Genomic DNA, 28,000 nt, shown 5'->3' on the forward strand with positions numbered 1-28,000 from the left:
CTGTGAGGGTGTCTGACTCTGAGGGGCTGTGACTGGGTAATTAACCTCCCACGTGCATGCTGGAGGCCGAGGTCCTTTCCCAGGCAGGGGTGTCAGGGATTCATGCAAATCCCCTGGCTCCTCTTTAACTGCTTTCAGGTCTGGTTTCATGGGTTGGGCAACTGCCTGAGATTTCTCCCTCTATTTGTGCCTATGCTGGGCATCCCAGGGTGCCCGGCAGTGACTCGTCAGAGTCTGTCTCCAAGAAGGCGCTTGTTGGAGCCCCAGGTGCAGCCCCAAGTCAGATTAGGACACAAAGCCAGGCCTCTGGACGCCAAGGACACCTAAAAAGTAACCCTCCCCACCTCCCCTCGCCCCCCACAATAGTAGTGTCAGTCAGCCACATCTTAGTGAGAATTCCTTTAATCAGGGTGCTTTCCCGAATCACATCCCGGAGGGAAGGGGATAGGGTGGAAGACGAGCAGGGCCTAAATTACTCATGGAGTCGCAGGCAGGCTCTGCCTTTCAGCGTTGCTCAGCTAGGCCGGTCCACAGGAACAGCAGTGTAACGGGTGAGAGGAGAGCTGTCCTGGGCATTGGAAGGCCTTGTGTGAGCCGAGGAAAGTGCTCTGCAGAGGGCAGGTGTGGGGGACCCCAGGAGGCCCAGAGACTGGGAACAGAGGGCTCTCCTTCTGGGACTTTGCTCCGTGGGTGAGGTACAGACGGTCATTCTGTTGGCCTCTGGTCCTGCCCGCCCGCTGCCCTTCTTGCTGTCCAGACTGCCCGAGGACGTCTGAATGTCTGAGCCTGGTGACACAAACATCTGGCCACCAGCAGGAGTTACTGTTTTGGCATCCAAGGCCGAATTAGAGGGTTGTTTCTGGGTTTGGGGGAAGCGGGGAGCTGGAAAGTGAAGGGGCTGACACTTTGTTAGGGATGGGGTGTTCTTCTGCAGCCGGATAGCAGACATGCTTGAATTTGGCTCCCGCTTCTGAGCCCTCCTAATGGATCCCCTGAGCCCCCCAGGGTGGGGTGTCTGGTCAAGCTCTGCAGCCCCCCAGCCCTCAGAGGCCCCCATGACATAGGTGGTGAACCCCACTGGGCTGCTCCCCTCTGCTTCAGGCACTGCACACCTCACTGGGACCTGGGGCGCAGCCGGCGAGCCCCTTGAGAAGGCAACATGTGCAGTTAAAAGAGGGGGGGGCCTGGGGCTGACTCACTGGGGGACACTGGAGAGCTCATGGCCCTCTTGAGGCCCTGTCTGTACAGCGAGGGGTGGATGAGAGGCGTCCCAAGGAACACTGTGGTGTCTGAGCTCTGCCTCTCCACCACCCAGGGCAGCCCCAGCCCCATTCAGGTGCTGGCATTCGGGGAAGCGCTCCCGGACGTCCCTTGGGCCATTTGGGCCCAGGGCCCCACTCAGGAGCAGGCCGAGTGGCTGAAGGAAGCTTGCTGACTGGCTCCTTGTCCTGCCTACCCTCTTCTCTCCGGCAGGAAGCTGTCCCATTAGAGAGCCCCTATTTGGCTTTCAGACAGTTTCCCCCATTCATACGCCCAGGGGAAGAAATAACACTTATTCTGCTGTCACGGACAGTAGGATTATTAAAGAGCATGGCCCCCAGAACACAGGTCATTTATGGGAGCAAGGGGGGGCCGGGGAGAGGAGGACAGCTCAAAGACAGATTTCTCCGTGCTAATGTCTTATCTGCGCAGGCAAGACTTCTCTGATACGGAGTTCTTGCGCAGTCTGGATTCTACGGGCGCTCACAGTGACCTGGGGGTGGGGGTGGGGGGTACAAAGTCCCCTCCCCATGTCACGATGGGAACCCTGGGGCTCAAGGGGACTCACCCAAAGTCCCAGAGCCAAGATTCAGCAGAGCCGGGCCCTGTGGCTGTGAGTCAGACCCGGCTGGACCCAGGGCCCCAGCAGGCTAGGGGGAATCAGGGGAAGTGGTGCAGGTTTCCACAGCCACGTGGCCACTTTGGGGCCAGCCCCATCCCCAGCACTCCCTGCCAGGGGTGCAAGGCTCTGGGGACTGGGGCTTTGGGTGCTGAGGGAAGGAGCCCTGAGAGCTGCTGGCTGGGCCTGGTTGTGGGGTTTTAGAAATAGAAGGGTCCCCGAAGGTCGGCAAGGTCCACCCGCCTCCTCTGTTTCCAGCAGAAACCGCTGAGGCCTGGAGGAGCCAGGCCCCCGAGCAGGACGCCCAGCAAGTTGAGAACAGGATGAACACTCCCCCTGGTCTCCTGACTGTGCTCTCCACGTGGCCCCGGGCTCATCTCTGCCCGAGGAGCTCAGCTCCAGACACTGGGGGCTGCTTCTCTGCTCCCCCGACCCAGGCAGACAGGGAACCTTTCTTCTTTGCACTCTCCCTCGGGTCTCCGTGCTCACACACCTCTCTCTGTTCTCTGACCTCCCACTTCACTGCCTGCTTCAGCCTTCCTTCATCTGTCCGTCCGCGTGTCCATCCATCCACTCAGTCGTCCGAGTGTTTATGGGCATCTCCTGGTGCTTGGCTCTGTTCTGGGCCCAGCAGATTGGTCCCTGCACTCTCTAGAAAAGGGGCAGAGACTTCACGTGGATGATCTCACCAGCAGATCATGATGATTCATGTCAGCGGGGAAGGCCCAGGGTAGGAGGGGCCTGCATAACCGAGTCCTGGCCGGCCGGGCAACTAGGGAGCCTTCCTGCAGGAAGCGACATTATTCTACTCTCTCCTTAATGCCACCAGCTCCTCAAGGTCAGGAACCTCAAGATCTATGCCTCTGGTGTCTTCTGGACAAAGAGCCCAGTGGGGACACCAGTGGCGCTCCCAGTGGCGCTCCCAGTGGCACTCTGTGAAGCCCTGGGACAGCGCGTGGGGAGAGGCATGAGCACGCCTTCTAGACTCTGATAGGGCTGCTGTGATGAAACCTGGGCCAAATTCTTTAATCTCCTTGAGCCTCAGTTTCCCCCTCTGTAGACTGAGGACATGATGGCTCATCCTGAAGGACAGAGAGTGGTGACAATGGAAGGCCCTTCTCTCCTTTGACTTAACACTGAGAATTGATGTCTCAAGCCGTCTGGCCTGTTCCTTGTTCTGGCTAGTTCATTTTTCACCTTCTGATTTGGAAATCAGAGAAGGCTGATGTGAGCATGACTGAGAGGCAGTGGTCGCTATTGCTGGAAGGGGACTGGATTTGATGTCAGAGGACAAGGGCTCAAGGGCTGCTTCCACCCAAACAGCTGTGTGAACTTGGGCAAGTTGCTCTCTGGACCTTATTTGCCTCATCTGTAAAATGGATCTGCCTGTTTCTCGGGTGATGGAGGTGGCAGATGCCAGCATCTGTTGCTATTGAACATTGAGACCTCTCCAGAAAGTTCTTCTGCCCAGAGAAAAATGTGGGGTGGACTTGGTAGGAGGCTGAGGGTCTGACCTGAGCATGGGAGAGATGGAGGCCAGGCCAGCCTGCTGGCGGAACTCCGCCTGGCACCCCAGGCCTGGCCGTCAGCCCTGTGAGGCCCGAGGCTGCTATGTTGTGGGCTTCAATGGGAATAAGCAAGCAGCGTTTGGATAGGGGAGCGGTGTCGGGAAGGGAGGGCCCAGCTGGCTTCCAGATGCAGGTATGGCTCCCGCGTGAGGGGACCCAGGGGGGCTCATTACTGGCTCTGCCTCCACCGCTCCCTGCGCCCGGCCTGGGCAGCGCTGTCCTTCCTGCGGGGCCATCAGATATTCAGAGCAGACGTGGGGGAGCTGCAGGGAGGGAGGCAGCCCTCCTGGCCTCGGGGTTCGCCAGCCTTCCCGAGGCCCATATGCATGCTGGTGTGGGGGGCCCTGGAAGCTTGTACCCGTCCCTTAACCCCTTTCCTCTTCTAGACGCCCTCCCCTTCTGCTTACCAGAGTTTCTTTGTTTTCCTCTGTCCTGCCCATCTGGGGCTTGCTCCTCCCACCTCTGTGGCCCTCCCTTTTCCTTTAGTCATTCAAAAACTTAACTGGCCGCCTCCCCCTTCTTAGCCCAGGGTCTCCGCAGAAGCCCGGGACTATTGGTTGAGCGGTTTGCAAGAGTTGGTTCTTCTCAAGTGGAAATGCCCATAGAGCCCCAATATATAAAACAGCCTGGAGAGTGCTGCCCTGTCTAGGCCTTGTCCTCCCGGCCCACGGCGGCATGGAGGGTCCGCAGACGGTGCAGTTTGAAATCCACAGCTCTGGTCCAACCCCCTTATTTCACATGAAGAAGAGCCAGGCTCGGAGTGGAGAGGGGTCTGCCAAGGTCCCTCAGTGGATTGATGGCAGGGCTGAGACTGGAGCCGCCTGCCCTGCCTTCCAGTCTGAGGCTCCCTCTTTCTCGTAGTCTCTTCCAGTTTAGCTGTAACTTCTCCTAAAGCCCCCTCCTTGGTCTCTGCACAGAGACCTGAGCCTCACCTCTCCTCCTGCATGCCAGCCTTGTGCTGGGACATTTCACGTGCTTTCTAAAGGCGATGTGTGGCCAAGGCATGTCATAGGATGCAGGTGGCATCCTGATGAAGTGAACATTGAAGACAGGGCAGCTGTGACAAGGGAAGACGCTCCTGGAGGGTATGCTGGCAGCAACTGTGGGTCTTGGGGGAGGAAGTGAAGGGGCAGCCCAACCCCTTCCCCTTGATCAGAAGGGTTATCATAAATAACGGTAGATTCCAGATGTTAATCTCAAACAATAGCTCAGGCACATTCATTATTGTTTAATCCAGTCGACAACTAGTGAGGTAGTTTTATTGTCCTCATTTTCCTGAAAAGGCTCAGAGAGGTTAAGTGACTTGCTCAAGGTCACACAGCCAGTGGCAGAGCTGGGATCTAAAACCAGTCTGGCTCCAGAGCTAGGCCTAATCCCCCATTAGAAGGGGTAACTGGGCTGTTTGTGTGTGGGAGCCTTGAGACCCTGAAGTACCAGCAGGTGATATGGCTCCTTCTCCCCCTGCCCACACCCCAACCCTAGACACATCTACTCATCATGATGACCCTGATTGGCCTGTCCGGGGGGGGGGGGGGGGGCCGTGAGATCTTGGCCAAGAGGGCCTGAAATGCAGCACCTGGCCGTCCTCTCAGCTGGAGACGTCCTTTGCCTCTATTCATCTGCTCCCCCAGACAAGGAACCATTTCTTGCAAGGTTCTATAAAAGGCTGTTGTTTGAGTTTGAAAGCCATGTTGCACAGGCAGGGTCTCTGAGATTCCAGACTCTCTGATGCACATTGTGAAGACATTTGGCCTGATGAATGGTCACTAGGACCTTCAAAGCAGGCTGCTGGTGCCTCTGACATCTGGGGAATCTCCAAGCACTTACATGCATGCTCTTGGTCCCTCTCCCTTGACTTGGGGGCTGGTGCCTCTGTCTCCTGATAGAATTGCTCTGTACATTTGGCTTTTCAAATCCTGGATGTTCCTCAAGCCTAGGGGTACATTCAAGCGTGAGCCTCATTGTAAGAAAATTCCAGATATTTTCACCTCTTACCCCTGGTGTCTGATAGGCTGGGGACCCGTGGGCACCAGGGACTACCTGCTTTCCCACCCACATGCCCACCTGAGAGTGGCAGCAAATGTTTTCCTCCTGACTGCGTTCATTAAGCCCAGGAACTTGGAAGAGGGAGAGAGAATTTCCTCATTTCATAAAAATTTAAACTAATGGGCAGAGGTGGCAGGTCCTGTTATTTTCTCTCTCCTGCCCAGAGAGATTTAGTTCTCTCTCTTCCCGGGGAGAGATAAGTACTGGAAGCAGCTGATGGGGAAGAGGATTTGTTCTGTTGGGGGGTGTATAACTTTGTGGGGAACTCATGAGAATAACCAGCACTGATGGAGCACTAACTATGTGCCAGATACTTCATATATTCTTTATTTCATTTAATTTGCACAACAACCCTGTGAACTGAGGAGTCTTTTCCCAATTTCACAAGTCGGGAGACTGATGTTTAGAGAGACGAAGTAACTTGCCTATAGTTACACAGCTGGAGGCTGGCAGAGCTGGAACTCAACCTGAGTCTGTGTGTCATTAAGTGTGGGCTGTGAGCACCATGTTAGGTGACTTCCTGCAGGAGCAGCAGTTGCTGATGACCCCTGGGTGATGGGGTCAGGTTTGGAATACACTGGCTCCTGGCCTGCTAGCTGGGGGACTCAGACTTTCCTCACTCGGATCTGGGTGGGACCTGTTCACGGGCAGGTGGGATGGAGCTTGTCTAGGAAGAAGCTGCAAATCCTCGTTCCAGCCCATTAGAACGGAGTCCCTTTGTCCGTGCTTTGGGGGAAGGAGGCTTTGGAGTCAAACTTAGGAGTTGGATCTTGGATGTTTACTAACTTATCATGCACGGTTTCAAGTAACTTACATTCTCTGCACCTCTGTGCCTAAAACGGGGTCATTTTAGAACACAGTGCAGGGCGTCTAATGAGTTATGAGGACGCCCCATGTAATGAATTTGGCCCGTGCCGGGCCTGGGGATCGCTCAGCAGTGTTAGTTCTGCTGATGAGAGTGGGCGGGAGAGAAAGTGGTTAACTCCATCACAGTGGGGCAGGGGCAGTGACGGCAGGACTGAGTTTTGAAGGATGGAAATGAGCTCAGCGGGCAGGGGAAGATGGAGGGGCTTGGCGGCTGTGGGAACATGATGGACAAAGGCTGCCTGAAGCATTTAATAGTGTCGAGTCAGGCGTCACTTAACGACGGGGATGCGTTCTGAGAAATGCGTCGTCAGGCGATTTTGTCGCTGTGTGAACACCACAGACTGTACTTACACAGATCTCTATGGTATAGCCGACTACACACCTAGGCTATGCGGTACAGCCATTGCTCCTAGGCTACAAACCTGTACAGCATGTTGTTGTACTGAATACTGTAGGCAACTGTAACACAGTGGTAAGTATTTGTGTATCTAAACACAACTAAACACAGAAAAGGTTCAGTAATACAGTATAAAAGATAAAAAATGGTCCGTCTGTATAGGGCACATGCCGTGGATGGAGCCTGCAGGACTGGAACTTGTTGTGGGTAAGTCAAGGAGTGAGTGGCGACCCAGGGCATTATTGTGCACTGCTGTAAGGACTCTGTAACCACGGTACACTTAGGCTACACTAAATTTATTAAAGAATACTTCTCTTTCTTCAATAATAAACTAACCTTAGCTTATTGGGACTTTTTTACTTTATAAAGTTTTACATTTTTTAAAAGCTTTTTGACTCTTTTCTAATAACACTGCTTAAAACACAAACATATCACACGGCTACACAAAAATATTTTCTTTCTTTATATCTTTATTCTAGAAGCTTTTTCTATTTTTAAAATTTTTTATTCTTTTACTTTTTGAACTTTTTTGTTAAAAGCTAAGACACAAATACACACATTAACTTAGCCCTACTCAGTGTCAGGGCCATCAATGTCACTGTCTTCCACCTCCACATCCTGTCCCACTGGAAGGTCTTCGGGGCAATAACATGCCTGGAGCAGTCATCCCCTATGACAACATTGCCTTCTTCTGGCACACTTCCCCAAGGACCTGAAGGTTTGTGTACACCAGCATCACACCCACACGAGAGTAATGTGTTGCACTTTACAATGGCTACAATGTCACTAGGTGATAGGAATTTTTCAGCTCCATTATAATCTTACAGGACCCTTGTCACATACGTGGTCCGTCGTTGACTGAAACATTGTTATGCTGTGTATGACTGTGTTGTCTTCAAGGTTGTAGTCAGAGAACCTTAACCGCTTGAGAGTGGCTGGAGGTGAGAAGGGCGGGAGAGGAGTGGGAGGCGGGAGAGGAGTGGCCCTGTTGGGGAGGGTCCTAAACACCGTAGCGTGGAGCTGACAGGGATGGCTACTAAGCTGTAAGCATGCAGCTGATGCTGTATCCTTAGCAGACATTGCTAATGAATCATGGAACTCTTCCTGCTGAGCCAGGATGTGACAGTGGCATCATCGTTGAATTCTCTCCGCAGCCACTACCAGCTGTTCAGCATTAACCTGCAAGTTGAAGGCTATTTGCTATACCTGAGGGAGGACCAGATTCTGGTCCTTCCAGAACCCCCTGACACGTTTCTGCCCCCAGTGGGGAGTCTTATCAAGCCTTTTCTGTCTTTGCCAGGCTGTGGTTTGGGCTGCAGTGGGCTGGCAAGCCTCAGCCTTTCCTCCTCTTAGGCCAGCCTTCTCTGGGTCCGTGTCCTAACCGCAGGTCTAGGAGGCAGCTGGAGCAGCCTGCAATTGGAGGTTTGGCTGGCCCGGGCTCCTCCACCCCACCCTCCCCACCATGAGGGCAGCAGCACCACCCACTCCAGGCCAGTGTTTGACTGTGGGTGGGCAGGCCCTTCTGCTGGGTCTGGCTCACTCTCCACCTGTAGCAGCTGCAGCCCAGGGCCACCACATCTGGCCTAGTGACAACTTTCAAAGCTTGCCCGAGATGCTTCTAATTTGGGCAGGACCTTGTGGTGCGTGTGAGTGAGGGATGTGGGCAGGGCGCGGCTCCCTCTCAGACGGGCCACTGCAGCAGGGGCCGAGAATAGCCCAGACGCCACCGCATGGTACAGCCTGCTCCGCTGAAGCAAGCCCTGTATTTAGGGAGGCAGGAGTGAAGAGCACAGACTCGGTTTCCAGACGGCCTGGGGTCAAATCCTGGCTCTGCCACTTACCAGCTCCACCACTTATCATCTCTGTGCCTCAGTTTTCTGCTCTGTAAAGCGGGGATAATCGTAGTAATTCCTCATGGGTTTGTGGCAAGAATTAACTGAACAATTCTCAGGAAAGGGCTGGCACTTAACCTCTATACACAGTTTAATTATTTCATGGAAGGAAGGACAGAATGGGGACAGAGAGGGCTTGTGAATAGGATGAATGGATCTTAGCATACCTTTGCAGGACTGAAAAGCTACAAAGAGGGTCACAACCATAGCGGCTCCAGCTTGCTGAAGGCTCCATGTTTCCCTCCCAGCTCTCAGGGCCCTGGGGCCTCACTGCCTGTCCTGTACCCCAGTGTTAACCCTGGGACAAGCCTGGCTTCTCCTCCACTGAAACTGGCCTCCCCGCTCCCCAAAGGCACAGATCTCCCGTGACTTCCGTCCAGGCTACTCCCTCCAGCCTGGTGAGATGGGACACTAATCTCCTTTAATCCTATACCTAATGTACTGGATCCCACTCCCCAGTGAGACTATGAGATGAATCAATCTGCCACTAATTTTCAGTTTGCCAACTCTGGGTTTCAGCATTTTCAACCCTGTTTTTGCAACTGTCTTTAGTCCAGGGAAACAAAGACCCAATCTCTTCTCTGGGCTTGTTGATTCTGTGTCTTCCAGAAACGAATCACACTGGCATTTTGCTCTACTGGTTTGGGAAGGAGGGTGGAATGAGGTTTGGCCGTCTCTCCCGGAGGGCACAGATTCCAGGCCCGTCTCCGCAGCCTCTCCCCAGTGCTCTGGGTGAGGGGATTAGGGCCCCATGATGTGTCTGCTTACTCGGAGTCAAAGTGGATTAGTCACAGACAGGATGACTAACAGCCGCCTCCTTGGGAACTTCAGGAGGGGAAGCCCCGAGGTTTGAACACCCAGTTCTGGTGGGAGGTGAAGACCTGAGTCTTCTTCCTGGGGCAGGGCTGTGGGATGTCAGCACCTGGTCCTGCCTACCTGCCTCGCCTCTATTCCCAGCGCCTGAGGCTCCAGCCCTCCAGCTGCTGCTCTTGCCTGAGTGTGGTGTGTTCTAAGCTGTTCCCTCTGCTTGGCCTCCTTTCCCCCTGCCTTAGGTGAGGCCTTGACCTCTCTCTTTCTCTCTGTGCCTCCATAAAGCAGGAATAACAATGGCACCTCCCACACAGGCCGGAAGTGAGGACTGAATGAAAATCTCACCTAAAGGCTGAGAAGAGCTTGACATTCACAAGGGCCCAGTAAATGGGAGCTAGCATTGTCATCACCTGCCCCCAAAGCTCCACCCCTCCCGATCACCTTCAGACCCCCAACAGACAGAGGGGTCCTCTCCGGGGCGGGGGGCTCTACCTGGAGCCGTGTGCTAACCTCATTCTGCTGCCTCCCCAGGAGGGCCGGAGCATAATCGCTCTACATGTTGCTTCCCTCAACTGTAGAATAGAAGTAATGTAGTAATGACCTCACTGGGGCTGTCAGGGGATTAACTGAGACAACGCTCATTAAGGGCTTAACACAGGCATGGGCTGGAGTGAGCAGTGAGTGAATGTCCTGACGTGTGGTGGTTCTTGTTACAGGGTTATTGGTCGTGCATTGTGAAGTCTGTCCTTCCCCAGCAAAAGCTCCCTGAAGGCAGAGGTGGGCCTTAGTTTTTCTCAGGACCCTTGGTGCCCGCCCACTGGGCCTGACTCCAGAGAGCAGTGGGTGAGGCCAACCAGGTAGAGACAGGTGCTGGGAGCCCGCCTGCCCCGAGAGCAGGCTCACCTCCGCACCCAGCCCTTGTCCCTGGGGGCTGCCTCCCCTGCCCTATCTGAGCTCGCTCACACCCCCAGCCCTGGGTCACTGTCACAGATAAACTGCACCATCGCCTGATGATGTGATAGCCACATCCACTCCCCCCAAGCCCAGTGTCACTGTCCTAGTGGCAGAGCTGGGGGAGACCTTGGAAACCATCTGGTCCCATCCCCACACTTAGGCATGAGGAAACTGAGGACCAGAGACATTGTCCAACTGGTCAAAGGCCACACAGCAAGTTGGAGGCAGCACTGGGATTGGCTCCAGTCCCTTGACTCCCTCTGGAGGGCTCTTCCCGACACCGTGCTGCCTTCATCGCTTCACCAGAAGCACTGTCATGGCACTGTGAGGAAGGACCTGAGTATTCACTGAGCATCTGCTGCATGCCGGCGGCTGTGTAGGCTTCTGTTTGTGTTAGCTCAGTGACTCCTCCTGACGCATCTGGAAGAGGTGAGAGAATGCCCCCATTTTACAGGTGGGAAAACGGCTAAGAAAGGTGAAGCCGCTTGACTAAGTAACAGTAAGGTGATGATGAGGCTGGAATTCAAACTCAGATCTGTCTGACTCCAAAGCCTGTGCTCTCTCTGTTCTTCCTGCAGCCCAGGAGGCTGCCAACCCAGGGAGGAGGGGCAGGGGGTTGTCAGACTGGCATCTCCATTCCTTCCTCTGCTGTGGGCAGTCATGGAGGACGCTGGGACAATCAGATTACAGACAGTGACTGAGGATTCAGGAATAGCCAGGGCAGGATTTCCCTGGTAGGGCTGTCCACTCCCTCTATGACCCAGCCCATGGCCCCTACACCTGCACAGGCAGATTCCCACCCCTGCCTGTGGGTGGAAGGGTGGCTTTGCAGTGGACTTGGGTGAGCTGGGCCCAGTGGAGCAGCAGAGACCAGGGCCATGCAGCTGCCACGAGCCTCAGGCTGGTGGTGCCAGGAATGGGGCAGGAAGTGGTTTGTGGGAGTGTGACGAGGCTGAGGCTGTGCGATGTGGCTCTGCCTGAGGTTTCTGCTCTGGAAACCTGACTCATGTGGACAAAGACCAGGCTCCCCGCTTCCCCAGGGGGCAGTTAGTGCAAGTACAGGCCCTGGCCCACCAGGGAAGGGAGATGTGCTCCAAAGCGGGTTAGACTCAGGCCTTAGGAACCCACGGCGGCCCCAGAGGTCAGTGGTTACAGGGTGTGTGGGGGGCGTCCATGCAGGCAGGAGGAAACCAGCGCCTGTGTGCTCTGGCTATGGGGAGGGCTCCCCTGGGTCCGAGCCCCAGCTGGGTTCTGACTCACCATGTGAACTTCAAGGCCTTTTCTTTCTCCTGGCTCACTTTCTTTCTTTATCTCTAAAATGAGGTTTCCACCAGCTCTAAGAATTCGATGACTCTCCCCTGCCCCCACCCAGTCAAAGGAGCATACAAACCACAAGGGAGCAAAATAACAACATGGAAAACCACAGCTAACAAGTAGTAACTGCTGGAGATGAGCTAGGCCCTGCTCTGAGCCCTTGGCATGATCTCTGTAATCCTTCCAACCGTCTGCTGGGCCCATTGTGCGGATTAGGAAACAGAGCAAACGTTCATGGGGACCCACGGATGAGGCACCCTGGCCCACGTGCTGCAGAGAAGGGGAAAGGGATGTGAACCGAGGGTGCTGCCATGCCCGCCTGCCCTGGTGCCCTCTCCCCACTCCCGAGTGCCACTGGTCTGCACTATGACCTCCTTCCCACGCCTCCTCCTCGGCCATTAGAGTCATGCCAAATGGATGAGAAATTTCTTTCCCTGACTGTTCTGGGAAAGAGGACCACCGGCCCCTGCTGCGTGTATGTTCTGTGGTTTTCCGAGCTATCTCCTACCTTACCACCATCTCTATCTCCCCTCCCTCCCCCGTCGAATCCCAGGATGGCAGAACCAAAGAGTGAAGCTCTGGAGACTTCTAGGAGCTTCCTCAGAGCGCGAGTGGGGTGGGAGGGCTGCGTGTGCCCAGCTCTGAGAGCCCGGCGGCTGCTCGGCTGGGTCCGTGACCATCTGTGTGTTCCGCACGCAATTTTATGTGAAGGAAGTGTTGTCCTGAACAAACCAAATGTGAATGCCCCTGGTGGAGTTCAAGCCTCCCCCTGAGTGAATGGGGAAACCGAGGCCCAGAGAAGGGAAATGACTTGCCCCCAGCACTTGATGGCAGAGCTGGGACTGGAGTCAGGTGTTCTGACTCTCAGCTCCATGCTCTGCCCCTTCCAGGGCTCCGGCCGTCGCGGCTGGGCTTGGTGTCAGACAGGAGTTGCCCGCCCAGAGCCAGGACTGAAGCTCCTTGGCTGTCAGACAGAAATTCCAAGCAAGACCCATTGGCTTTTCTTGAGCAGGGCACGGCTACTAAAGTAGGCTGAAGCCCAGCTTGCAGTTTCCCCAGCTTTACTGAGATATAATTGACATACAATATTGTGTAAGTTTAAGGTGTACAATGTGTTGATTTGAGACACGTATAGATTGTGAAATGTTTACCACAATAAGGTTAGTTAGCACATCCTTCACTTCATGTAATTACCATTTTGTTGTTTTCGTTATGATGAGAACTTTTAAGATCTACTCTCTTAGCGACTTTCAAACATACAGTATTGTTGACTATAATCACCAAGCTGTACAACAGATGCCCAGAACTTATTCCTCTTATAACTGGAAGTTTCTACCCTTTGACCAACATGTCCCCATTACCCCATCCCCCAGCCCCTGGTAACCATCAATCTACTCACTGTTTCTACGAGTTTGATATTTTTAGATTCCACCTATCAGTGAGATCATCCAGTATTTCTCTTTCTCTCTCTGACTCATTTCACTTAGCATAATACCCTCAAGGTCCAACTGTGTGCAAATGGCAGGATTTCCTTCTCTTTTTTTTTTGAGGAAGATTAACCCTGAGCTAACATCCACCACCAATCTGCCTCTTTTTGCTGAGGAAGATTGGCCCTGAGCTAACATTTGTGCCTACCTTCCTCTATTTTATGTGTGGGACACCAGGCACAGCATGGCTTGATGAGCAGTGTGTGGGTCCACGCCCGGAATCCAAACTGGCGAACGCTGGGCTGCCAAAGCCGAGAAGGCAAACTTAACTGCTATGCCACTGGGCCGGCCCTGGGTTTCCTTCTTTTTCATGGCTGAATAGTATTTCGTTGTATATGTAAACCACATTTTCTTTATCCAATTATCTGTCGATGGACACCAGCTTGCATTTTTCTCTTGGAGAAACTGGGACCATTCTGGCTAGAAACAGCAGCTCTTCTAGATAAGAAAATGCCAGCAAAGCATTTAGCAGGAGGGTCTGCATAGAGTAGGCACTCAGAACTGCTAACTGAGGCTGAGACAGCTGTGTTTGCCCACTCAGAGTCGCCTTTCTACCGTCTGACTCAAGAAGAATCTGAGAGGGAAGACTTGGCTCAAGGATGGGAGGGAAGGCCAGAATTTCCTTTGAGGGTGAGAGCCAGGGTGGGCATTCCCCTCTTCTCCTTTGCACCTCTCACAACCTGGGGCTAAACATTGTGGGATGCACTGGTTTGGTGGTACAAAGACCCCTGATTCCAGACCAGTGGTTGTGGGTCCTAGTCCTAATGTGTCACCAGCTCCTCCCTCTGGGCCTCAGTTTCCTCCTCTGTGAAAGGGAGAGGTTGGACCGGATGGTGGCTCTTATCCCTGGCTGTCCAGAAAAATCACTGGGCAGCTTTCAAACAATTCTGGGGCCCAGGCCTCACCCCAGGTCAACTGAACTTCTGCGGGTGCCATCTGAGCATCTGTGATTTTGATTCTGATGCCCAGGGAAGGGTGAGAGCCACTGGACTGGATGGTTCTGGGGTCCCTGGTGGTTGAAACACAGGACAGCTGCGTGGGTTCTCCGTGGACTGCTGTGAGCAGTCTCCTCTTAGCGTGCGTGGGAGTGAGCGACAGCACTGACTGAGCATCCCTCTCAGCCGGAAGCTGTCTCCCAGCACGGGCAGACGTGTTTCTCCTGCCTCGTAACAGGTGACAGGTGGCTGGCCTCTGGATGCGTGCAGGAGGAGCCGTCTGGGGATTGATCTCCAAAGCTGAGAACGCGGAAACCTCATTCTTCTCCCCACAGGGCGGTCTGGGCCACGCTGACTAGAGCAGGCCTTCAGGGAGCTCCTAGGTCTGAGACAATTTCTTCCAGCAGGAGTCAGGACGTCCAAAGACTTGGGACACTGTGCCCTAGTCGGGGATCCAGTCTGTCCAGAAGGCACCCCTTCCCGCTGCGTATGCTGCGCTACCCCTGTGCCAACTGCCCTGCTCTCCCGCACGCGTCCCTGCCAGCCCTCCCTCACCAGCGGCTTCCCTGTCAGCTTGTTCTCCACAGGCTTGTTAGAAGAATGCCTGAGAAAAGAAACGCATTACCACGTCACTCCCCCGCCCAAAGCCTGCAGTGGCTCCCGCCTTCCTGTCTGGTCTCCCGCTTCGTCCCCACTCTGTTAACAGGCCTCAGGCTGTTTCTGGAATCCCGTAAACTAGCTACCATTCTCTATCCCAAATGGCATCTGCCCCAGGACTGCCAGATAAAATAGAGGACACTCAGGGAAATCGGAATTTCAGATAAACAACACATACTTTTTTAGTATAAGTATGTCCCAAATTGATTGTTTATCTGAAATTCAAATGTAATTATGCATCCTATATTTTTATTTGCTAAAGCTGCCATCCCTAGTCCGGTGCATCTGCTCTAGGCCCGAGGTTTATCAGATCAACTGTGCTGTGCTTGTGGGCTATTGGGAGAAGGTGGAAAGCTATCTTGCGGGTATTTTATTTTAAATAAATTTATTTAACTACATTTACTTAAAAAATGCATTTATTTTAAATGCATTTATTTTATTTTAAATAAATCCACCTGTTTTAAGCAGGGTATCCTGTTTCCCTATTGCTTTCCTGCTTTTAGTGACCCAGAGGGTGGAGATTTTAGGAAAATTGGAGGGCATGGCCTTTTCAGTCAGAAAATCTGGGTTCAAGGATAGGATGTGTCACTGACTTCCTGACAGGACTTGGGGAGTTTCACTGTTCTGGCCTCAGTTGATTCGTCTGTAAAAAGGGGCTAAGACTCTGTCTGACTCCCAGGTGGCTATAGGATTCATGACTTGTGGGCACACCCAAGAGCTGGCCAGGTGAGGGGTTTGGTGATCAGGGCCCTGTTGCCTGGGGTTCCCGAGTCACCTGAACTGGAGGGCTGGGAGGTGTGGCCTCGTGTGTAAGCTCTGTGCCAGTCAGAACTTGGCCCAATCTGTGGCTCAGCTGTGACTGCCAAGCCTTTGACCTCTTGACCTCTTGGGCCTGCTTAGCTGGCCATGCAGTTCAAGGTTATGGTCACCAGGGGTCGGGCTTGCACGTTGCTGGCTAAGCTTTGCCTTTTCCGGTGCTCCAGGGGCCTCGGGTCTCTGAGCTGGAGGGGCAGTTGGATGGGGCATGACACAGGTTTTGTGTGCCTCCTGGAGCTGTGGGTCTGTGACCTGCAGATCTGGAAGGTGAACCATTATTTACGTTTGCTTGGTACCTCCAGGAGGGCTCCTCATTTCTTTGGCCCTCACCAGGAGACCCTCTGAAGGAAGTTGGGTTAAGTGGCTGGGGTCTCGAGAGAATTCTTGGCATGGAGTTTGAAGAAAGTTTCAGTCCTCCTTCTAAGTCTGCCTCTAATTACTGTCCTTGTAGGTTATATTGCCTCCTGAGCTTGGTTTGTTCTTTAGTAGAATGGGGTAATAACGCCTCCCTTGCAGAGGTATGCCAAGACCCTGTGAGTTGAGGTATGGCTATTAGGCAGGACTGACATCTCTAGGCCAGCCCAGCCCCTATCTACAATGACTTGCATTGAAGGTGGACACATGACAGAAACACAGGAAAAGAACCCAGGACAATGGCTGTCATGAGGCACCATGTGATCCTTTGCCAAGTCCTGGAAGCAAGCATAAAACTCTGAGGACGAAGGGGGTGCTGAAGCCCAGAGAGGGCATTTCACTGGCTTGATCCATCATAGCCAGGGGGCCAAGCTCAGGGCTCACCAGGCAGGTGGCTGAGTAGGGTTTTGTGGCCCTTGGAAATGAGCAGTGGATCAGGCACCCGATGTAAGTCTGTGGATGAGCCAGCTCACAGCACGTAGGCTGCGGGGCCCTGGGACTGCACCTTCAGTTGGGTACTTCTCCTGGGCACCTGCTCTGGCTGTGGGACCTTATTCTCCAGAGGCAGACACAGATGCTTCCAGTGCAGGGTGGTGAACAGTAAGGTGGCTGCCATCTTTGGTCCAGGCACCAGACCTAGCACCCAGAGAAGGCTTTTCGGCTCCCAGTGGCCTGGCCTCCTTGCAGAACCTCACCCATCCACCTCTATATTGAGCAGGGGGAAAGTGGATCACCCTGGGGTCCCTGGAAGAGTTGGTGTCTTTGAATCAGGCCCACCCTTGCCAATAGCCTTGCCTCCCCCTGGCCCCAGCCCTGCTGCAGCTCAGCAGAAGAACAGCTAGGAACTGGGGTTCTGTTCTCTGGCCGCCAGCCGCGGTGTGGCTGGCTTGCTCTGGGAAGCCTGAGGGCTCTCGTTGTGCCCTTTCTCAGGTGGGTCCTGATGGCACTGATAGATTGCCCTCTCACCCGCACTGGGTTCCTGTGGTTTCCTCACCAGCAGAAATGACTCCTCACCCACAATTGCATCAGTCTTTCCACAGACGGAGTGAATCACATTGCAAGATGTGGTTACAGCCTGCACCCTGTGCTCTGGTTAGGGGCTGGCTGGGCCAGGCCAGGATAGGGGTTGGGGCTGATCATGCTTTGACTTGGACTCAGGAGAGGGAAGCAAAAGCCAGGAGGGGAATGCCAGAGGTGCGGTGGGGTCCGTGAGAGAGGACATGGAACTCATGCACCCAGGCAGGGGAGGGGACTGAAGCAAGTGTCCAGCAACCTTGAGCTCGACCACACTGAAGAACTGTGTGGCTTACTCATCCCCAGGCCTACCGCTACCACCAAGAGGAAAAGAAGGGAAGAGAACAAGCTGATTCATCCTCTAATACACTGCAGTGCCATGGGGGGAGCCAGGAAGATGAGCTGGTTTCGTTTCTTCCTCTTTCTTTGTTTTGAACTCTGTGGCTTGCTTCCCCTTCAGCTGACACATAGTGGCCATGGGCTGATGGCTTCCAACCTCAAGACCAATTTCTTCCCTCTCCCTGCTTCACAGGCCCAGCCCATAGCTGCCCTTGGGTAGGAGCAGTCTTCAGGGAGAGGTGAAGAGTCCAGCTGGTTGGGGTTTGTATTACTCTCCCCAGATGCAGAAAGAGGCCTCCTTCTCCCCACTCAAGGCACTAAGCATGGTTCTGCCCATTTTTCAGGCGGAGAGGATGAGGCCTGCAGGGAACCTGGCCGCACCTTGCTTCCCCCTTCTCTTTTGAACCCCACAGCACAGCTTAGCTCATTGTGGCAGAATTGCAGGATCCATCAGTATCTGCCAGCTGGACAGGGCGGGATGGGTGGCAGTGTCTTCTCTGCAGGGGGAAGAGTGTGTGCAATGGCTCAGAGGTGGCCCGGCAAGGCCTCTGGAATGGGGCTAGGTTTCAACCTCACCACCTCGAGCAGAAGAGCAATGGGTAGTGATATATGGAGGTGCCACAGGAACAGAACAGCCCAAAACACAAGGCCAAGACGGGCGAGATCATGCCTGGAGTGTCCCCAGACCCATGTGGATTTGCCTGAATGACAAACGCACTTGAGTAAGCCACTGAAATTTGGGGGGCTGTTTGTTACCTCAGCGTAACCTACCTATCTTGACTATACAAATGGCAGGCTAAGGAGAGTGACCTTGGTCCTGAAGGCCATGGGAAGTAAATGAATTCTTAGAATGGCAATGCCTACATCCCACACTGGGGTTAGGAAGGTGACCTGTCTCCCCTCTAGATCGTAAGTTCATGTGTGCAGCTACATGGCTAGTTTTTTCCTCCACTGAGTACTCCTGGGCCCTAGAACAGTGCCTGCTGCATGATCGGTGCTCACTAAGAATTGGCTTTCTTCCCTTCTGCCTCCAGTTTCCCTCCTCTCCAATTTATTCTTCCTGGGAACACCATTCACTCTGTCCTTCATGCCTTAATTTCATCCGCATTATTTACGAAGTGTCTGCTAGGTCCCTGGCACCGAGCTTTGCATATGTTATCTCACCTTTATGCTAATCTTCACCGAGAGGCACTTACCCCATTTTACAGACAAGAGTGTGAGCCCTAGTCTTCCCCTTCCCTTCCATTTGCAAACTTCCTTTATTCTTTTCATCTTTATTGGTCCCCACTGGGGGCCAGCAGGCAGTGCTGGAGAGACAGATGAGATGTATCTAAACAGGAAAAGGCATGGTTCCGCCCTTGGGAACCCTGGTCTGGTGGGGGTCACTGTCCTATCAGTGGGCAGATGCCATCCAGTGTGGTGCTTCCCAGAAATATGCAGCAAGCCATGGCATGTGGAGAACTCTTGAGCTGGGACATAAGCAGTGTCTCCAGGAAGATAAGGCGAGGAGTGAGATGGGATGAAGGGAACAGCATGTGCAAAGGCAATGAAGAGTGAGAGAACTTGGCCTATTTAGGGAACAGCAACTAACTCAATATGACTAGAATATAAAATGAGTAAGGAAGACTGCTGGGAGGTCAGGTCGGAAGAGCAGCTAGAGCACAAATTGTGACTTTTAAAGACACAATTACGCTATCTGAAGATAGCATGAACATTTTATCTTGAAAGTTATGTGATGAACTGGTGGTGGCTGCTTTGAACACTGTGTTAAGAAGGATCCTGAGGTTGTATCTAGTCTTTAAGGAAAGAATGCTATGACCAATTGGTGATGTCTTCCATAGGCCTGGGAGCTGCAAGTGGCAGCCAGCATGTCATGCATTTTCCAGCTTTGCTTAGGACCTGTGGAACAAAGGGAAGATTTTGAAGAAGAGAATGATGGGGACTGAAGATCAGATTAGATGGAGAGATCATTCATACTTTGCCTAACATGATAGAGCAAATAAATGGAAAGGCTGTGATTGGAACCCAGGTCTGTCTGACAACAAAGCTGGTGTTCTTAAAACTTCCCTGCCTTCTGAGAGCACTTGGCCAGAGAAAGTATATTTCACTGTGGAAGCTCCCGGTTAGTTTCGTCAATGATCTTTCTTCTTGCTTTCATCTCTCCCTTTCTCTTATCGACTTCTCCTCCCTTGTGCACACCCTCATCATCTTACGTAGACCATCTCTGCTATGCCTGCTCGAGCAGGGCTTCCCAACCGGAGGGCTGTGGCTTGCTGGTGTGCCTTGAGCCCTTCTCAGCTGTAAAGTCAAACCTCAATCAATGGGTAAATCTTATTTATTTAGCCTTTTTTGTGCAACTCTTAGGGGGATGTCTGCAGACAGAATATTGAACTGAATGTGGTACACTTTAGCAGACGATCAAGGTAATCCCAAAGGAAGATGGCAGGGAGGCTCTGCCCATCATGATGGCTCGGGGCTCAGGTTGAAAGAGCAGCCATCATCTTGAACTTTGCCAGTGTCACACCAGAAGGAAATAGAGCCCTGGAGAATCTTGCACCTGCTCAGCCTGGAAGGCACTCCCATCAGTTCTGCTCACAACTCACTGGCCAGAACTTGTCACATGGCCTCACCAACAAGCAGGAGTCTATTGTGTGCTGAAGGTGGGGAGCCAGAAGGATGTGGCAAGCACCTTTCCTGGGTACCACAGTGTACCTAGTGGCAAGCACAGAGCCTGGTAGGGAATAGATGATCAGCAAATTTTTGATGAAATGGTTTCCAGCCCAACCAGTCTTCCCAAAATAGCTCTTGCTAAGGCACCAATGAGCTCCATGTTGCTGCATCTGCTGGACACTTTTCAGTCCTCCTCTCCCTTGACCTTGCATGTAACAATGTACTTTCATTCTTAATACATGTCTCTTGGCTTCAGGACACAAGGCTCACCTGATTTTCTTCCTACCTCTTGGGTCACTGCCTCCTTGTTCCTTTGCAACTTTCCCCTCCTCTACTTGGCCTTACATTTTAGAGTTTCTCAGGGTATGGATCACTAAACTCTTTTCTCAGCAGATCTCATCCACCCACTTGGCTTGAACTATCCCCTCAAGTTGCATTGGATTCACCTTTCTTTTGAACTCCATGCTCATGTATCTCACTGTCTACTTGACATCTTCTCAAGAATATTTCAATGTCATCTCAAATTTAATATGTTGAAAACCAAAGCCGTGACCTTCCTCCCTCCACCCATGGTCTCTAAAGCTGACCCTACTTCCAGGGTTCCGCATCTCACTAAATGGCAACAGCATCCACCTACTTGCATAATCTAGAAACCCAAGAGTCACTGTTGGTCCTTTCTTCTCTCTTCCACATGCTTTCCTTTGAAATCCCTCACCAAATCCTATCAATTTTTCTTCTTCAATGTCTCTCCGCTCTATCCCCCCGCTCCATCTGCATTTCCTCTCCCATTTTCATCACTGGTTCACATGGCCACCATGTCCCATCTGATTGCTGTAAGCTCCCCCAATGGCCTCCATGCTCATTCTGGCTCCACCCTTATGTTCTTCATGCTGCAACCAGAGGGGTTCTTTCAAAATGCAAGTTTGATCACACATCTCTCTCCCCTAAAACACTTTATTAGCCTCTCATTGCTCTTAGAGAAAAGAGAAAACTCTTGTGCAGGATCTCCAAGGTGTGCATGCTCAGGTCCCTGCTCACTTCCCATCTTATCTTCCTCCCTTTACAGTGTCTGGCACACAGTAGGCACTTGGTAAGTGTTTTCGAATGAATGAACATGTGGTATAAGTAAAATTGGCAATCAGTTCTGTGGCATCTGTTGGATGATTTTTACTAGCAAAGAGCAGGAGAGGCAGCCCGGGATGGCTTTCCTGGACGTGGAGGCTGGTTCAGGGCCCCTTGGCAGGGCTGACAGGCACTGATGTGGGGCCATTGCTGAGTTCCCAGCAGTTGGTGCCAGAGCCTGGAGGTGGATGGGGTGGTCCTCTGATGGAGCCTCTGAGCAGGTTTGGAGCCCAGGTAGTCGAGCTAAGGACCAAGCTCTTCGTGTCTGTGCTGTTCTGCACCTGGCACAGAGGACGTGGCAACGTGGCAGCTATTTGAATTATTCTTAGGCTGCCTGGGCATGGGACATAAAGAAGCGGGGAGAAAGGTGGCCCGCTGGGGCAGACAGACAGACTCCTTTCCTGGTCACCTTACTTCATCCCGTGAACTCCCGGGGCTGAGGTGGGGGGGTCCCCACAGGGTGCACGCGGGGGCAATCTCTGTTTGGGGGCCAGGAGTCAGCCGTCTCCCTGTGGTCTGAGGCTGTCATCAGGAACCGCAACAGTCATTTCTCTCTCTGTGGCTTTGAGGTCTGGGGGCAGAGGGTGTGGGCTCCCGAAACCCCCCAGGCTGCGATGGAAAGAGTTCAGCCTGTCGGGACCCCGGGGTTGTAGGAGGGACTCTGGGCAGCCATGGGGGTGGGGGTAGCCTGGCCCACTCCAAGTGAGGACTCCACGTGTGCAGAGGGTCCCACTTCATCTTCTTAGCTCCCAAGGAAGCTGCCGCTCCATTATCTCTAGCTTACAGTTGAGGACACCAAAGCTTGGAGAATTTAAGGGACTGGCTCAAGTTCCCACAGCTGTTAAATGACATGGCCAGACTTGGGGCTATGTCTGCTTCTTTCCCAGAGCTGCCCTCTTCCCCCCATCCCACACACCCCATCTGGAGATGACAGCTCTTCCTCTTCTCTGAGGGAACAAGAGGAAGAGGAAGTGAGGGGTGGAGGGGGAGCCAGCCGCCTCTCAGGGTCCTGGCAGAAAACGGATTCATCCCGATGGCTCGAGTGAGGGAACTGAGTGCAGGGGCTTCTCAGCGAGGGGGTGGGGGGGCAGCATGGAGGGAATGAGTAGGGTGCTGAGGCACCAGAGAGTAGCAAGGGTGGAAGCTGTTTCCACCTCTGGCCTGAAGGGGCAGGGGGAACAGTGTGATGGGGACCTGGGGAGAACCAGATCCCTGGACGATGGTCCCGGAGGGTGCAGAGACTGCCAGCCACACACCCAAATCTGTCTCCTCCCACCTCTCATCTCCTGCTGGGCCTCCCCATGGCTGAACCCCAGCAGAAACCAGCGGACAAAGGAGCCTGGGGAGGATGCAGTCCTAGAGGCCAGTCTCTTTAGGGGAGGGGCAGGTGGAGACCAGCCACCACAGAAACCCAAGGTGGGGTGGTGAGGGGCTGCAGTGGCAAAGATGGGGCCAGGGCCCAGACACAGAGAGGGGAGTGAGTCTGTGTGCACAGTGTCTCCTTGTGTTCCTGCCTGCGCTGAACAGGAGGCGACAGTCAGCCTGGCCTGTCTTCTCCCCCAGCCGGGCAGTGTCTGTCCGCAGTGCCTCCTTCAGACTCTTCCTAGGCCTGTTCCTTGACCAGGGCTTCCCAAGGCAGGAGTAAAAACCCTCTGCCACACTGGGAGAGCCCCAGGCTGGAGCTGGGCCTCCCTCAGTGACCGCACTCTCCCTGGGGGTTGGCTTCTTAGCGTCTTCTCCTCCATTTCTCTCTCTCTCTCTCTCTCCTTCCGTCCCCTTCCCCTCCCTCCTCCTCTCACACTGGGGCTAACAGCTGTGGGCCCCCTGGTTTCTCTCTGGCTCATCTCTGGCTCCTCCTCCAGGCTCCTTCTCCCTTCTGACTAGGGGTGTCTAGCGGGGGCCGAGGGGCTGTCTGAGCAGGCCTGGAAGCCATCTTGATCACAGCTGCCTGGGTCCAAAACATGACCCGGTGCTCAGCAACACGCATCCTCAGCCAGCAGAGCCAGGAAGTGAAACCACCTGCTCAGCACTTGGGCTAGGGCCGGCTGGTGGGGTGGGCTGGGCTGAGGACGGGGAGGAGGGACAGGGAGGAGGGAGAGGCCTCCTCGCCTCCTCATCCTGGAGGCAATTAAGCACCTCTCAGGAACCCTGGCCACTCCGCAGTGGGGGCATTAAATATTTATGAATTAGTGCAGTTCATGACGTTTTCTGAGCAATGAGTTTTCATGATGTGTGTTTGGTGAGCAAGGCAGCTGCCCGCCTGGGCCCACTGGCGCATTCATCCCACTTGTCGGCCCTCCAGACGGTGCTCTTATAAATACCTTTGCCCTGGTGATCGGGAGGTAGAGAGGCCTACTCTACGGTGGTGAGGTGCTGGGGTTGGGGGATACTGAGGAGGGGTGGGAGGGGAGCTGTGGGGCTGGGGAGGGAAGTGACAGATGAGCAGGGAAGGGAGCCAGGAGTGCTCCTGTCGGTTTGGACAGGAAAGAGTCCGAAAACCTTGCGAAGGAGAGTTGGAGCAACTAAATCCTAATCACTCATCATCTTCTCAAGCTGATGCTCTCAGCGGTGTGGGTCCTGAGGGCGGGGCAGCCCATCACTGCGGCTTGGCAGTGGCTCTCTGGGGGACCTCAGTGACTCCCTCTCCGTCCCCAGGCTCTGGCCCCCACATTAGCTGTTATGAATGTGGTGCCGGGCAGAGAGGCTCTCTCTGTGTGCCAGGCCTCTGCAGGGCTGCTGTGCTGAGGTCACGGGGGTGCGACCATGGGCTGGCTGATGGGGACAGTCCTGCAGGGTCCTTCTCTCCCTCTTCTTCTCGGATCCAGGAACCAATATGAGAAAAAGACTTGGCTTCACCTTCTTATTCCCACTGAGCAGCAAGTGAGTAATTTAGCCCCTCTGAACCTCCACTTCTTCATCTGCAGAATGGGGGTTAGAGACTGTGGCAAGATTCCCATGCTCTGAGGATGGGGTTAGGTTGAATGCCCCAGGGATCCCTGGACACTGCCCTTCCCCACGAGTGCCCTGAGGATCCTTCATGGCAAAGGAGCAGAACGGCCCAAGCGACATGTCACAGAGTTGGAACCTAGGTGCCCAGCACCGTGCAGCTCTGAGAACCCGGCCCCTTACCCTACACCTGGGCCCAGGTCTGAGTCTTGCTCTGGCAGGAGGGGGAGCTTGCCCCCACACCTAGTGCCCTAGCTGGCCCGAAGCCTCCTGGGCCAGGAAAGAGGCTCTGGCCCAGCTGCCATGGGAGGGGTGGGGGCGAGAAGCTCTACTCCTACGAACTCGGAGCAACTCCCCTTGCCCTGACTCATCCATCCTTGGGAAGGAGAAAGGGGTGAGGGGGCAGGGGGTGGGGCGGGAGCTGGGGAGAGGCTCCCTGGGCTCTGATCAGATGCTGGCTCTTCACTTGTCAGGAGGCCGCCCTGGGGGAGCAAACTGCAGGGCAGAGGCAGGGAGGTGTGAGCCGAGCACCTTTCCCAATACCGATGAAATCTAGTTAAGCAACATCAGACCTGAAGGGGACACAAGGGACTGCTCAAAAGAACAACTTACAGCGGTGTGAAGACAGCAGGGAGACGAGAAAGGGGTGCTGCTTTTGCGGTCACCCCAACCCGGCCTCAGCTGGCGCTGAGCTCCTCCAGGAATAGCAGAGGTGCCAGGGAAGGGCCGGTGCCCATGACTGAGAGCTCTAGAACCAGGGGCCATTTGTCCGCTGCAAGGCTGTGGGCCAGTCATTCTGCCCTTTCGAGCATTACTTCCACATCTATAAAATTAGTGCCTGGTCACGAGATTACCTTAATCAGCGGACAGGTCCTTAGGAACATCTTTGAGGCAAGGAGAGGTGACTGCAGAGAGAAGGCTTCAGCAGCCTGTACCCTCTGCCAGACCCTAAACCATGAGCCACCAGTATCTCTAGTTTCTCTGTAACTCTCCCCACACCCTCCAGCTGCCCCTCTGCTCTACCGTTCATAAAGCAACCAAGGGGATCCTTTACACACCCGGAGCTGACTGTGCTGCTGCTTAAAACCCTTCAACGGCTGCCCCTTTCTGTTAGGATGAAGACCCCCAATTATTGCCTTGGCCTTCAAGGCCCCTGCCAAGTTCTCCACCCTTCTGGCCCCATCAGTCCCTGTGCTCCAGGCTCCCTGACCTTCTGCCGGCTCCCCAGCACACGACCCTCCTGGCGGCGGGGTCTTTGCTCCTGCCATTCTCTCTGCCAGGTGTGCTTTGTCCACTTAATTCCTACTCATCCCTCAGGGCTCTCAGGCCAGGCCAGGCCCTCCGTCTATGCTATAACTACATGTCCCCTTGAAACCATCAGTTGTCTAGTTCATCCTTGACCCTCTGCCTCCCAAGCTGAAATGTCAGCTCTGGGGAGACAAGGACCATGTCAGGGTTGATCACCATACAAGCCCACGTATGTCACTTGGTGCCTGCAAAACGTTCCATATGTATGGCATGATGAGTCTGGGAATGGGAAGAATATTGGAATCAGACAAATCTGGGTTCGAACCCCAGCTCTGCCACTAAGTATGGGACCTCATATGAATCTTGAACTCATAAGCTTTTGTTTCCTCATCTACAAATCAAAGCTGTAGCTATTTTCCTTGTAAAGCTGTCAAGAGGCGGGCCGGCCCGGTGGTGCAGTGGTTAAGTTTTCATGTTCTGCTTCGGTGGCCCAGGATTCACTGGTTCAGATCCCAGGTGCAGACATGGCACTGCTTGGTAAGCCATGCTGTGGTAGGTGTCCCACATATAAACTAGAGGAAGATGGGCATAGGCCAGTCTTCCTCAGCAAAAAGAGGAGGATTGGCAGCAGTTAGTGCAGGGCTAATCTTCCTCAAAAAGAAAAAGAAAGAAAAAAAAAGCTGTCAAGAGTATGAAGCAAGCCACAGCTAGGTGGGGTCTGGGCCAAGTTACGTGGTCACCTGACAGCAGCTCTGGGCTGCCTCCCTCCACAGGGCCCAGCTTGGGGCTGGCACTCGGGGAACTTGTTTCCACCAGGTTTGTGGAAACATGAACCTACGGGGGCGATGCTGTGGGGGACCTTGCCCCCGACCCTGTCTCCTTTGGCCTCCGTGGGAACACAGCATCTCGAGGGGGGCGGGGGGCGGTTTCGCTTTCGTAGTTTTCATACAAGAGACAAAAAGAGGAAAAATGAAACCACCCGGAAAGCTGCAGAGGCCCATTTTGTCGGCAGCCTGACGTGTTTCACTCAGTGGGCACTGTCGGCCTTGAGTATTTATTTATTTTTTAAGTAACTGACTCGTGAGTTAGTGGGTTGGCTCGGTGGTAAGACGCAACCCACTATCAAGGAAATAGCTGATGAACGACATGCCGTGGATGCCGTGCCAACACACCACTCATGACTTCTGAAAATCTCTCGTTTTCTGGGCCAGCACGAGCCAACTGGAGCTGCGGTTCCTCGCGACGCTCTCCAGGACCAAATGCCAAGCGCATTTGAGATCCTTCAACAATTGTCTCGCGATGGCTGTTCACCACCAATCCATGTTTGCTGTAATTAGACAGCGTCCAAGGGAGAAGCACAAAGGACTTGTTGATTTTGGATGGGGTCCGGCCTGGCGAGGTGGGCGCTGACCTGGCCTCCTGGCAGAGTGTGGGCAGGCCGGCCAGCCGCCCTGGTGAGGACGTGACCAGCTGGAGCAAGTGTTGAACCCGGGCCATCACAGCCAGAGCCGCCGCCTTCGCCTGGCTCTTCTGCCAGCTGACTTGAGCGGGCTTTCTTTGGAGAATAACCCAAGGAGAACAAAACGAGGAACTGGCGTTCCTATAAAAAGCAGCTCACTCCTTCCTCCAGCCAAGTCCCCGAATGATAATCATCTCTGAAGTTGGCCACCCCTCCCTCCCAAGTCACTAAATGTGCTCATTGTCTCTCTTTTGTGTCCGCGAGGAAACATCTTGGCTTCGGAGAGGCCCATCCACGGTGGCCGGGGAGCTGCGGCCATTTGAGCCTCACTTCCTGCTTCCCCCAGACAGGCGGTGCTGGGCAGTCAAGAGGTCGGCCAGAATGTGCTGGAAAGGAGAGAGTGCTGTCTTGGAGTTGGGGACCCTGGCTGCAGTTCAGGAGCAGCTGCTGATGTTTTTTGTGACGTGGACGCGCTAGTTACCCTCGTGGAGGTTCCGTTTCTCCATCTGTTGTTTGAGGGAGTGGGCTAAACCCACGGCTTCCATACTCACCCCTTTTTAATTTTTTTCAGTTGGGGCAACTCTTCTTCCCAAGGAAATTTTACATGGAACCTCAATGCAGAAAGCAGAACTGCCTCGTAGAAGTGGGGATTGCATCCCATAGCCCCATCCACTCAGCATTTCCAGCCCAAACCCCTCCCAGAGATCTCTGGGGACCCTAGAGGGACGCTTGGGTACCATGGAACACGATTTGAAAACCATGGGCTCTGATCTCAAAGGCGCCTGCCAGCCCTGGAGATGGAAGAGAAATCTATGCCTGGTGAGGTAAAATTCCAGGGATTGCCTTTGGCTGGTTTGAGTGAACTTGACTCTCTCCTGAGATGGGGGAAAAATTCAGCAAGACGAGGACAGAGCATAGTAACAACAACAACAGAAACGATTTTGCTCCCGCTGAAGTTTCTTGAGCAACTGGCAGGCCGCCACAAATGTACTTAGGCGGAAAATCACCAGAAAAAAATGATATAATCTGACAGATTTTTCACAGGCTTAAATATTCATGAATTAAAGGAATTGGCAGAATTTTCTACATTATTAGCTTTCATCGTGGCTGCAGGAGCAGTTGGTATACTGGCTGCTCTTCAAGATCCATTAATCTCGTCCATCATA

The sequence above is a fragment of the Equus asinus genome, chromosome 2 (assembly GCF_041296235.1).
Source record: "Equus asinus isolate D_3611 breed Donkey chromosome 2, EquAss-T2T_v2, whole genome shotgun sequence".
Lineage (NCBI taxonomy): Eukaryota > Metazoa > Chordata > Mammalia > Perissodactyla > Equidae > Equus > Equus asinus.